At 33.1% G+C, this 10,721-nt stretch overlaps 1 pseudogene; it reads left to right on the top strand.

Moving 5' to 3' along the window:
• The first annotated feature begins 4,415 nt into the window (after window positions 1–4,415).
• On the top strand, window positions 4,416–10,517 carry LOC114712644 (BTB/POZ domain-containing protein At5g47800-like; annotated as a pseudogene).
• Window positions 10,518–10,721: the final 204 nt, after the last annotated feature.

The raw sequence follows: 10,721 nt of genomic DNA, 5'->3' as shown, positions 1-10,721 counted from the left end.
CACCTAATTATATAATAAAAACTTCATGTAATGCTAAGAAATTTAAATAAATCATTTTCTTTTATTTTTTAAATTGTTTATATAATAAATTGTATAATAATCTAAATTTTAATAAAATTATATAACTTTTATTTTCAATTAAAAGAAAATTTTAATTTTTTATAAAGAAAATAAAACTTTAACTTGTACATGACTAAACAATATAATGTTTACGTATTTTTATTTAATTGATTATTATGTAGGTTGTAAATTTTGAGAGAAACAGTGTTTAAGTTAGTGAAATTTATTAATTTATTGGTTTTAAAAATAAAATGTAATAGAAAATATAGGAGAAAATGTAGGAGGTTCAAATAGGAATAATATAGTCTTTTTAAATTTATATTTGAATATTTGATCCTTTTAAATAATTTTAATTTTTATGATCCTCTCCCATAAATATCACTCCCTATTAGTCCTTTTTTCTAATTCTCCCATAATTATATGCATATATAATATTATATAAGAAGGCCTCGTAGCTAGTAATAAAGCTAATTTAGAAAGTCTATGGAGTGGATACCCTGATTTCATCACCAAATTTATGTATACACATATTTACAAGGCAATGAATTTATAATAATTCTAACTTCGAAGATGATAACATCATACTGTATGGAGTTTTTAATAAAATAACTCAGCTCAAAAAAAAAAAAATAACACCACATATATGGCTACAAATGGTTTGAAAACATACTGAAATTTTTTAGAGGATCATTTTTATTTTTTTATTTTTTCAGATCTTTTTATTAGGCCCAAGACTCAATCAGCTTTCTAAAAACCTTTTCATTTTCTGCTTTAATTCCGAATTTCAAGTCAGCTCAATCAAGAAAATGGTTTTCTAGCTAGCCCAAACCGAGTCATTAGTTTGGTTAACAATTTCATTCACCAAACTGTCCAATCCCATCCGATTTTTTAATTATAATTTGTAATAGTTTTTCAGTCATGGGATTTATTTTTTTTCAATTCATTTGAGTCTATAGGAATAACTCCCACTACATTTTAGTTTCCATAAAAATGTTGAACATTAAAGTCTTCATTAAAAAAATTCCAATTAGAGCTTTATAGTATTTAAGATTAACTTAGCTCGTATAAGTATCCAATATTATTAATATTATAAATAAAAATGAAAAATCTAGCAACGCTAGTTCTCATAATGAAGTCCCACAATAATCAAGTTTATATTAGCAAGAAATATTAGACAGAGATATTAGATAGTTGTAAAAAAATTTAAAAAAAGGAAAAATTTCAGGAAAAGCTCTTGAAATATAGAAAATTTCAGATTGGGTTCTGGAATTGTGTAAATGACAGAAAGGGTCAATGACCCAATCTGTCATTCGTAAAATCAGAAGGAATTGATAACTTTCTTTTGGCTAAGCAAAAGTGAGTAGTTGTTCTCTAAACAAATCTAGGTAACACTTATACTGTTCTAGTAATTACATAATTAGTTATGGTTAATAACAAAGTACCTGATTACAAAAAAAAAGTAGTTATTCTCTACACAAATCTAAGTAACGCTTACACTATTCTAGTGATTACATGATTAATTGTAGTTAATAATAAGATAACTGACTATGAAAAAGTGAGTACGAAAAAGTGATTAGTTATTCTCTGCACGAATCTATGTAACGCTTAAACCCTTATAATGATTCCTTAAATCATTGTAGTGAATGAATACTAATTAGGACAAAGTTGTCAATTCTTCTTAATTTTACAAATGATGTTATTGACCTTTTTTGTCATTTACACAATTTCAAGTCCTAATCTGAAATTTTTTATATTCTAAGAGTTTTTTTTGTTTTGGGATTTTCCCTTAAAAAAATGGTGGGCACACGGTACAATGCAAACAAATATAGCTGTCCGTGTTTCGTTTCCCAAACAACCAACCCACAAATCTCACTCCCATATCCCCACTGTGCTCCACTCTTTCACGTTTCCTTCTCTTTTTTACCATGCCGCGGCTTCGTGAAAAATAACACAATAATTAATTTGACTTTCTGTCTTTCCTCCTTTTTTTTTTTTTTTTTACCACATAAACTTACTCATTCCAACTGCCCGGAAAGCAGCAAAACTTCTAAGATTGAATTTCTTCTCACATAGATAGATATAGCTTGAATATATATATGAATTATTTTTTAAAAAACAAATAATTGAGAAAAATAGAGATAAAGTGTAGAAAAATAATAGTTGTGTTGAACATGAGTAATGGAACTGCACAAATTTTGGAATGGACTTGATTTCTTTTTGGTTAAGATGTTTTTTCTCTAAAAGTATTCATTAAGAAGTTACAGGTAGAAGATTTATTTTTATTCATTTTACTCAATGTTTAGAAATATTTAAAAAAACAGTGTTACTTTTTTCATTAAAAATTAATGTTTATAATAGAAGGGTGAAATTACTCATTTTTTTAACCTATTAACTCAAAAAGTGGTTTTAAGTACTTCGTGGATATTTTTAAGATGAAAATTAACTTAATCCAGCCTGTCTAGTACAAAGGTAATGAAAGGGAGAGAAAGAGAGAAATTTTTTTAATAAATTTAATTCTGAAAAAATTGATGAAGTGAGTCAAAAGTTTTTAATTAATTTTTTCTTGTTTTTTTATCTTGCATATTTTCTCATACATAATATATGTGGGAAATTCAATAAAAAACAAAGAAGACACGAAGTTTTTTCTTGTTGCGTAATAAGTGAGTAGGACGAAAGAGGACAAAACACGTGGCCGACATGCATACAAGAGTTGGTCCCACAAATGGGGCAATAGAAGAAGAATATCCCAAGATTTAGTGGGGGGAAGCATGATGGCGGATGCACACCAGATCTTTCCCCTATGCTCCCCGTGGGGCTCACCGTCATCCCTACCCCAGCTTCGCCTCCCCCTCGCCCTCTCTATTGCGTTGCATGCTTTTTCTCGTGCAATCATTCTCTACCATTTCTCAAGTTACCCGAATTCTCCATCATCGCATTAAATAATTTATTTTCCAAAAAAAAAAAACCAATGGGTAGGGATTGTGATTGTTTGGTTTTCTATTTCCAAAACTATTTTCTTAAAATAAAAAAATATATTTGCAAATGTATTTTTAGTAATGTGTTCTAGAAAAAGGTAAAACAAAAATAAAATTTATTCTGAAAAATTAAAAAAATCAGGATCTTTTTTTTTTGATGGTATGATAATTTTTGTCCTCAAAAATTAGAGAAGAGGGAGAAAATATAATATTTTCATTAATAATAATCATATTAGTAAAACAAGCTATTTTTTCATCTTTTACTTCACTAGTTTAAATAAGGTTTTTGAAATAACGATTTGAGCAGATTTTTAATTTTTTTACAAATTTTTTTTTTGAAAAATTACTCTATAAAACTATCTTAAGAGCATAAAAATAGATAATAAAACCAAGTAAACCCTTATTTTATACTTTTTCTATTCCTATTTTCCTGTTCCATTTTCGTTTTGTTCCCTAAACATGTCTTGTTCCATATTTAAAGATATAATTATTGCTTATTTCTGGTAATAATTTTGGTACATGGAGAACATTAAATGGGGGTAGTTCATATTTAAAATTGTATGGCATGAAAAGTAAAACTGAAAAGGATGAAAAGTAAAACTGAAAAGGAATAATACGTGGATTTTCCTTTCGTATTGCCATGACCTATTTTCTTTACCAAGACAAGTAAATTTAGAACTTGTAAAAATTAATGAAATTGGGTGATTTTTATGTAAGTACCAAATGAAATGTCTATTTTTTAAATTTTTTTTATATAACTCAGAGTATTCTCAAAGTCATTTTGAACTTAAAATTAAAATATATATTGGCCTCTCAATAAATTCACTTTTCATGATCTTATATTTTCTACCTTACAGAATGAAACTACTTACCATATCAACTAACAATTTATTAATAATAAAATGTTTATTTAACTGTGAAGAGTTGGAATATGTTTTGATTGTCTTTTGTTAAATTTATCCATTATTAAATTATATTGAAAATGTGGAACAATTAAACTGAAGGTTTATATTTAAGCCAAATTTCAAATTTGTTATACTATATTCGTTTTTAGCTCACAAAAATCAACAAAACCATGCTTTGTGTTTTGATTCTATAAGGTGAAACGCCGACTTAATTGCAAATGGATGGTTGACATGAATTGTTTAGTTATTTTTGATAAATTCAAATCCAATGGTAATAAAATGTGATTTCAATATATAATTTCCAACCGCGAAGGAACACGACTAATTTGGATCCATTAATCACACAACTTCTTAATGCGTGACCCTTTCTTTCTCTGTCATATTTGAATACATCAAGGTGCGAAGAAAGAGGTTTTCGTTTACTTGTTAATTTTTGAATGGCTTCCTCTTCTTTACCTTTCCCCTTTTCCTTTTCTTCATTCTTTCTTTTATTTCTCTTCTGTTCTGTTCCGTTTCCCTTTCAAGCTGCTTACCAATTATCATCCATCATCATGCCTTGCTTTTGATGCATTACTATGTTGACTAATCCCAACGAACCACTCTCTCTCCCTTTCTCTCACCTTTGCTTTCCTGCTCCCCAAACACTCTCGCTTGGTCTCTCTTTGGCTGGTTCCAAACGAAACAAATTAACCCATTATTCGTCTTTCTCAAGATTACATGAATGAAACTAATAAAGCACTCATTCTTACTCATCTTCTCTGCTTCTTTTACGTAGAGATTTATATGCTTGGTTCTGAAGTTTGGCCTCCGTATCCACAGCTCGGTGCTTCTCCTTCTTCATCTTCTTCCTTCAATTTGAACAGTTTGCGAAATGATGCAGCGTTTTGCGCTCTGAACGTTTCATCCGAGTAAGATTCAATTCAGCCATCTTGAGTTTCATGTCTTGGGCATGTTCTCTGTTCTTGTATCTGTGTTTTCTCTTGTTAGTTTTTCCAATTCTTTAAACAATTTTTTTCTGCTTTCAATTAGTTTCTTAGATGTCTGATGCAATGCCTGATTCTGTGATGAGTAATTTGATTGAAGCATTCTCATTGACTTGTTGAACAATTAAAAGCATAAGATAGCTTTTTTACCGGATGTACCCCCCCCCAAAAAAAAAAAAAAGAAAACAAGAAAAAACGTGTGGAAAATAACTCAGTGTAGGTTTTACTTTGAAAAATCCAAAAGGATAGGGACAAAAAGGAAATGATAAATCCTCCTTGTGGGATGAGCAGAAGTTGACCTGTAGTGAATAACTTTATCAGTTTCAGAAGACGATGGCCACGGCCACATAGGCCAAATTCCTTGCTGGATGCCAATTAGTAATCAGGAGATGGATGCCAATGATACTGTGTAGAGAAAAGATACTCTGACAGTAGTCATAATCATTTTCTGCAGTTGATGATGTTCATGGAATTGGAGTCTGTTGGGACTAATTCTAAGAAATAGAATGCTTGTGAGGATTTTTGTTCCAAGAAGCATTAGTTCTTCAAAAAAAGAGTCCTGTTATATTTAGCACTTATATGAAGCAAAGCACTTCAATTTGTACTAAGATATTTTATTCTGTTAGATTCTTTTGTGTTGTGTCATTGTATTTATGTCATATGATGTCTCCTTCAGTGTTATTATCGGTGCTTCTTAGATTCTGATACAACTTATTTAGATAAATAATTATGAATGGATTTCTTCTGTCTGATTGAAAGCAATGGGCCGTGCCATTTATTATATATCACCTCATTTCTAAACAGGAGTCAAATTAGCACCAAAACCATGCCTAGCGGCCTTATTTCCTGGCACAAATGCTGAAATTTTTAGTTTATAATATGCTAAATGAAGGTGAACCATGAGAACTACATATTTGCATTCAGTAAAAAGCAGTGAGAATGACTTTGCAATCAGGTCTCAAACTTAATTATGAATCGTTTTCGCATTCAGTTAAGAAGCTTATGGTAACACATTCTTGTTATTTGTTCATGATGAATCATTTTCATATTCAGTCAAGACTTGTTTGGTAACACATCTTTCTTATTTGCTAATGATGAGTCATTTTCGCATTCACCTAATAGTTGTTTGGTAACACATCTTTGTTATTGTTTTTGCTTGGTGCATAATATGGAATCCAAGGCATTTTGTTAACAATTGCATTCTGTATGCTGACATATCTGCTTTGGATTTATGCACCCTTTTGGTTTTACTTTTCTCACATTTTATGGTTTCCAACTTTCAGGAATATTATGAAATGATTTTGCACTTTTCGCATAGCTGAAAATGCAGGGCCTTACAAATAAGTTTAATTAGTGATTGCCAAAAATCAAAGTAATTGATAATTTCTAAAGACTAATGAGCTTATCTCATAGGTACAAAATAATAGCTTGAGTTGAGTTAGCTAAGAAATCATCAAATTCTGAAATTCTTCAGTTACTGCCAGGAACTGGAGCAAGAGGCAGAATGCTCTGAAGTCTGATGCAGGACAATAAGAGCATTCTGCATCCACTTAGCTCAGTCAACTTCACTATTCAGCTTTCAGGTTTTATTCAAGTAACTTCAAAAACATAGCAACAGACATTTGCGTTACATCTTTCCAAGGTGTTAAGCAGTTGCTATTCTATAGACTATTTCATCATCCTCTTTCTCAGTGCATGATAGAATATACTGGTTTAGTTTATTATAGTTTTTCATTGATCTGTAGGTGAGGTCACTTTCGTCTACATGCTGAAGAACCCTCAAGAGTTCTATACACCGAAATGAGAATGACAAAGGCTTTATTGAATGAAACTTGAGGTAAGGCTCTCATGCAGACTGTTCTTTCACCATTATTCTTTATATTTAGTGAGCTTTCCTTATACGCAATTTAGGATGATGAAGACAAAATCCTTCTCTCATCTTTCCTCCCTCTTTTTTATTTTTTGATTCTCTTTCTTTGTTATTGTTTTCTTTTCTTTTCTTTTTCCTTTCCTTGTTTTTTGTAGACTTATGTTATCTAAATTTTTAGTAGAATTGGCAGCTGGCACATGTTAATCTGTCTTCTGCTGCTAATCAGATGATCCTTGTTCCAGTTTTCTTCATGTTACGTGTATTAACTAGTTAGTCATTGCTGACAAGGCATGAGCTGATTAGGTCCTATATTTAGACCCTAGTGTGTTTTGATTGGCTCGGTTGCAAAAGTTAGCTTTTATGCATAACACTTCACCTGCTGAAATGTTCTGTAAACACACTCTCTCTTCCCAAGCTCTTCCCAAAAATAATGGTTTTCCATTTAAGTTTCATTATTTCCTTGCAAAAGTTTTTTCCGCCTTTATACTTTAGATATTTCATACTGATGCATTGCAGTTTTCTCCCATAGCAGTACTCAATCAACTGATCAAGGTATCAGATACTTATTTCATGAAATATGTTGTCACTTGCAAGGTACAAGCCATCCTTTTTCAATCGGGCTTTTGAAGTAGGGACTTTTACTGACTATTGGGTATAGACCAAAACAATCAACAATGAAGTTTATGAAACTTGGAACAAGGCCCGATACCTTCTACTCAGAACAAGCCACTAGGTACTGACAGTAATCCTTTTCTAAGATGCTTCACACAGTCTTTTTCTTCCTTGATATGAAAAATAAACACGAATTCTGATTATGCAGGACTCTGGTTTCAGATATACCTTCAGACCTTGTGATTCAAGTCAATAATATCACTTTTCTACTGCACAAGGTACACATGAAAGGGAGTCACGGTTATATTGGTCAGAACTACTCTTTTTATTGGAGAAAAAATATAATTATGATGTTGGGGGGGGGGGGGGGGATAGAGAGAGACCAAAATTAAGTCTTTGTTCATGTTCACTTCTACTTTTGTTTGCTGCAGTTTCCACTTCTTCCAAAATGTGGCCTCCTGCAGAGGCTTTGCTCTGATTCTAGTGATTCTGAGTCTATCTCTATAGAGCTTCACGATATTCCTGGAGGGGAAGAAGCTTTTGAACTCTGTGCTAAGTTTTGCTATGGAATTTCAATAAATATAAGTGCTCACAACATCGTACCTGCACTCTGTGCCGCCAAGTTCCTCCGGATGACTGACTCCATTGAGAAGGGAAACTTTGTTGGTAAACTTGAGGCTTTCCTGAATTCCTGCGTACTTGAAGGTTGGAAGGACTCCATTGTGACTTTGCAGACCACAGCTAAGTTACAAGATTGGTCTGAGAATGTTGGTATAGTCAGAAAGTGCATTGATTCAATTATTGAGAAAGTTCTCACGCCCCCACAACAGGTCTAAGGATTTGGCCCTTTCTACTTCGTCAAATTTCTAAAATTTCCGTAAATATGTTTAAATAGATACTTTCTATAAAAGATAGATAAACCAAACAAATCATAAATATACAATTATGTCATATGTGAGTCATACTAAATGCTGCACATAAGATACTTGTATGACTTTTCACGAGTGACTAGATCTATTGAACGTTGGGCAAGTTTTCTCAAAATACTAGAGGGGGCCTTGGACATGCGTGGATTTTGAGATGAATCACATTATTCATGGCGTGTGATTAGTGCATTTTCTTACAACTTTTATAGATATTAATTTTAATTGTTATGCCTGTGGACATTTGCTGAATAAATGAAGATCCTCATGTACAGGTCAAATGGTCCTACACTTACACCAGGCCCGGGTACAAAAAAAAACAGAACCCCGGTGTCCCAAAGGATTGGTGGACGGAGGATGTTTCTGATCTTGAGATAGACCTTTTCCGATGTATAATCATGGCTATCAGATCGGCATATGTGCTACCACCACCACTTATAGGTGAAGCCTTGCATGTCTATGCCTGTAGGTGGCTCCCAGGGATCACAAAGCTTAGGAGTTCAACAAGTTCAGCTTCTCAGACAGAAGAATCCAAGGAAAGAAATGGAAGGATTCTTGAAACAATTGTAGGCATGATTCCGGCAGATAGAGGGTCAGTTTCAGTTGGCTTCTTGTTAAGACTTCTCAGAGTTGCAAATTTTCTTGGGGTCTCCCCAATGACGAAGACTGAACTAATAAGAGAGCCAGCCTACAATTTGAGGAGGCAACAGTGAGTGATCTGCTTTACCCTTCAACATCACTTTCTGACCATCACTTTTATGATATAGACATAGTTCTAGCAGTGCTGGAAAGTTACTTGAAGCTTTGGAAAAGAATGGCTCCTGGTGCAGTAGAGAGCAGCAACTTTTTAAGGTCAATTAGAAGTGTCAGCAAGCTCATTGATTCATATCTTCAAGTGATTGCAAGGGATCATAATATGACGGTGTCAAATTTGTTTCTCTTGCTGAAACTGTACCCGATGTTGCCCGAGCGGAACATGATGATCTGTACAAGGCCATTAACATCTATCTCAAGGTGAAGTATTTATATTACACCTGCATTGACATAAAATTTTGGAACCTTCTACGTCTAATTCTTATCTTCTAGAAAAAATACCTAAGAAACACTGCCTTTTTGCATTTTTTCAATCCCTCTCTTTAAAATCACTATTTTCAAAATTTCTATAACAAAGGAATAGATTAGCAGCATATAGTTAAATCCTTCAACAATGCTTTTAGCAAATATTTGATATATTATTTGTATTTTTGTCATTTGATAGAGGTTATTACTGTCTGAAAAATTTTCTTCTCTGTTGCTTCCCAGAAACCAGAAGGCAGCGAGGGAGAGAGAGAGAGAGAGAGAGAGAGAGAGAGAGTCCTGCCATCATTTGTTTTGGTCAAGAGTAGAAGCTATTCTTTTCTTTCAAAACGATCTTTTCCTCTTCCCCAGCCCCTTCAAACACACACCAAAATAATTCTTATCCATTAATATAACTTTTTCATTGTACTTAATAACTGTATATAATCAGTTTCATATTGAGTTTAGCAAGACAATATGGTACATTTGTAGTAGAAGTTTCATCGCCTTACACTATTTTAATGACATTATTAACAGGAGCATCCTGACCTGAGCAAGGCCGACAAGAAGCGCCTGTGTCGTATTCTAGACTGCCAGAAACTGTCCCCGGAAGTCCGAGCTCATGCTGTGAAAAACGAGCTTCTTCCTTTGAGAACGGTTGTGCAGCTGCTCTACTTTGAACAAGAAAAAGACTCCTCCATGTCTACCACTAGCCACCATAAAATGCCAAAACCTCACGAGCTTCTTCTTGGAGCCAAAAAGAGGCCACAAGTCAGAGACAGCAACGGGAAGCAATATTCTATAGGCCCAGATAAAGAACTCAAGAGAGAAGAAGACACAAGAAGCGTATCTCTTCCTGTAACCAGAGAAAAGATCGACCCAAAATTAAAAGATCAGGCAGTAAGTTGCCAGAGGAACTAGAAAGGAAGATGGTTATAAAAGAGGTTGAAGAAACGGGATCAGAGAGGGGAATGGAATGTGAAGAAGAAAGTATACCAGGTGGTAGCAGGTTGAACTTGGATCCTAAGAAAAGCATGAGAAGGGCACGAAGTAAGTCAGAGTATGGCCGTGAAAAAGGAAGATAGAGAGAAATATATATCTTAGACACAACATCTGTTTAATTACTTTTATATGTGAACTTGGTAATTTCAATTCTTATTATTTTCTTTTTCCAGTGACATAAATGTTGTACGACAAGTACAAGCAGATAATATTTGCACTCTTCTGTTTCACGGTAAAGAGTTGCGATTATTAGGAAATATTTGAGAAATTTCTGTTGTATTTTATCTATTGAAGAGGTCGATACTGCATTTGGAATTGGAATATTCTGAGAGTCA

The sequence above is a fragment of the Neltuma alba genome, unplaced genomic scaffold, assembly GCF_004799145.2.
Source record: "Neltuma alba isolate B1F8T4 unplaced genomic scaffold, ASM479914v2 tig00011386_pilon, whole genome shotgun sequence".
Lineage (NCBI taxonomy): Eukaryota > Viridiplantae > Streptophyta > Magnoliopsida > Fabales > Fabaceae > Neltuma > Neltuma alba.
This window is presented reverse-complemented; position numbering and strand designations above follow the sequence as displayed.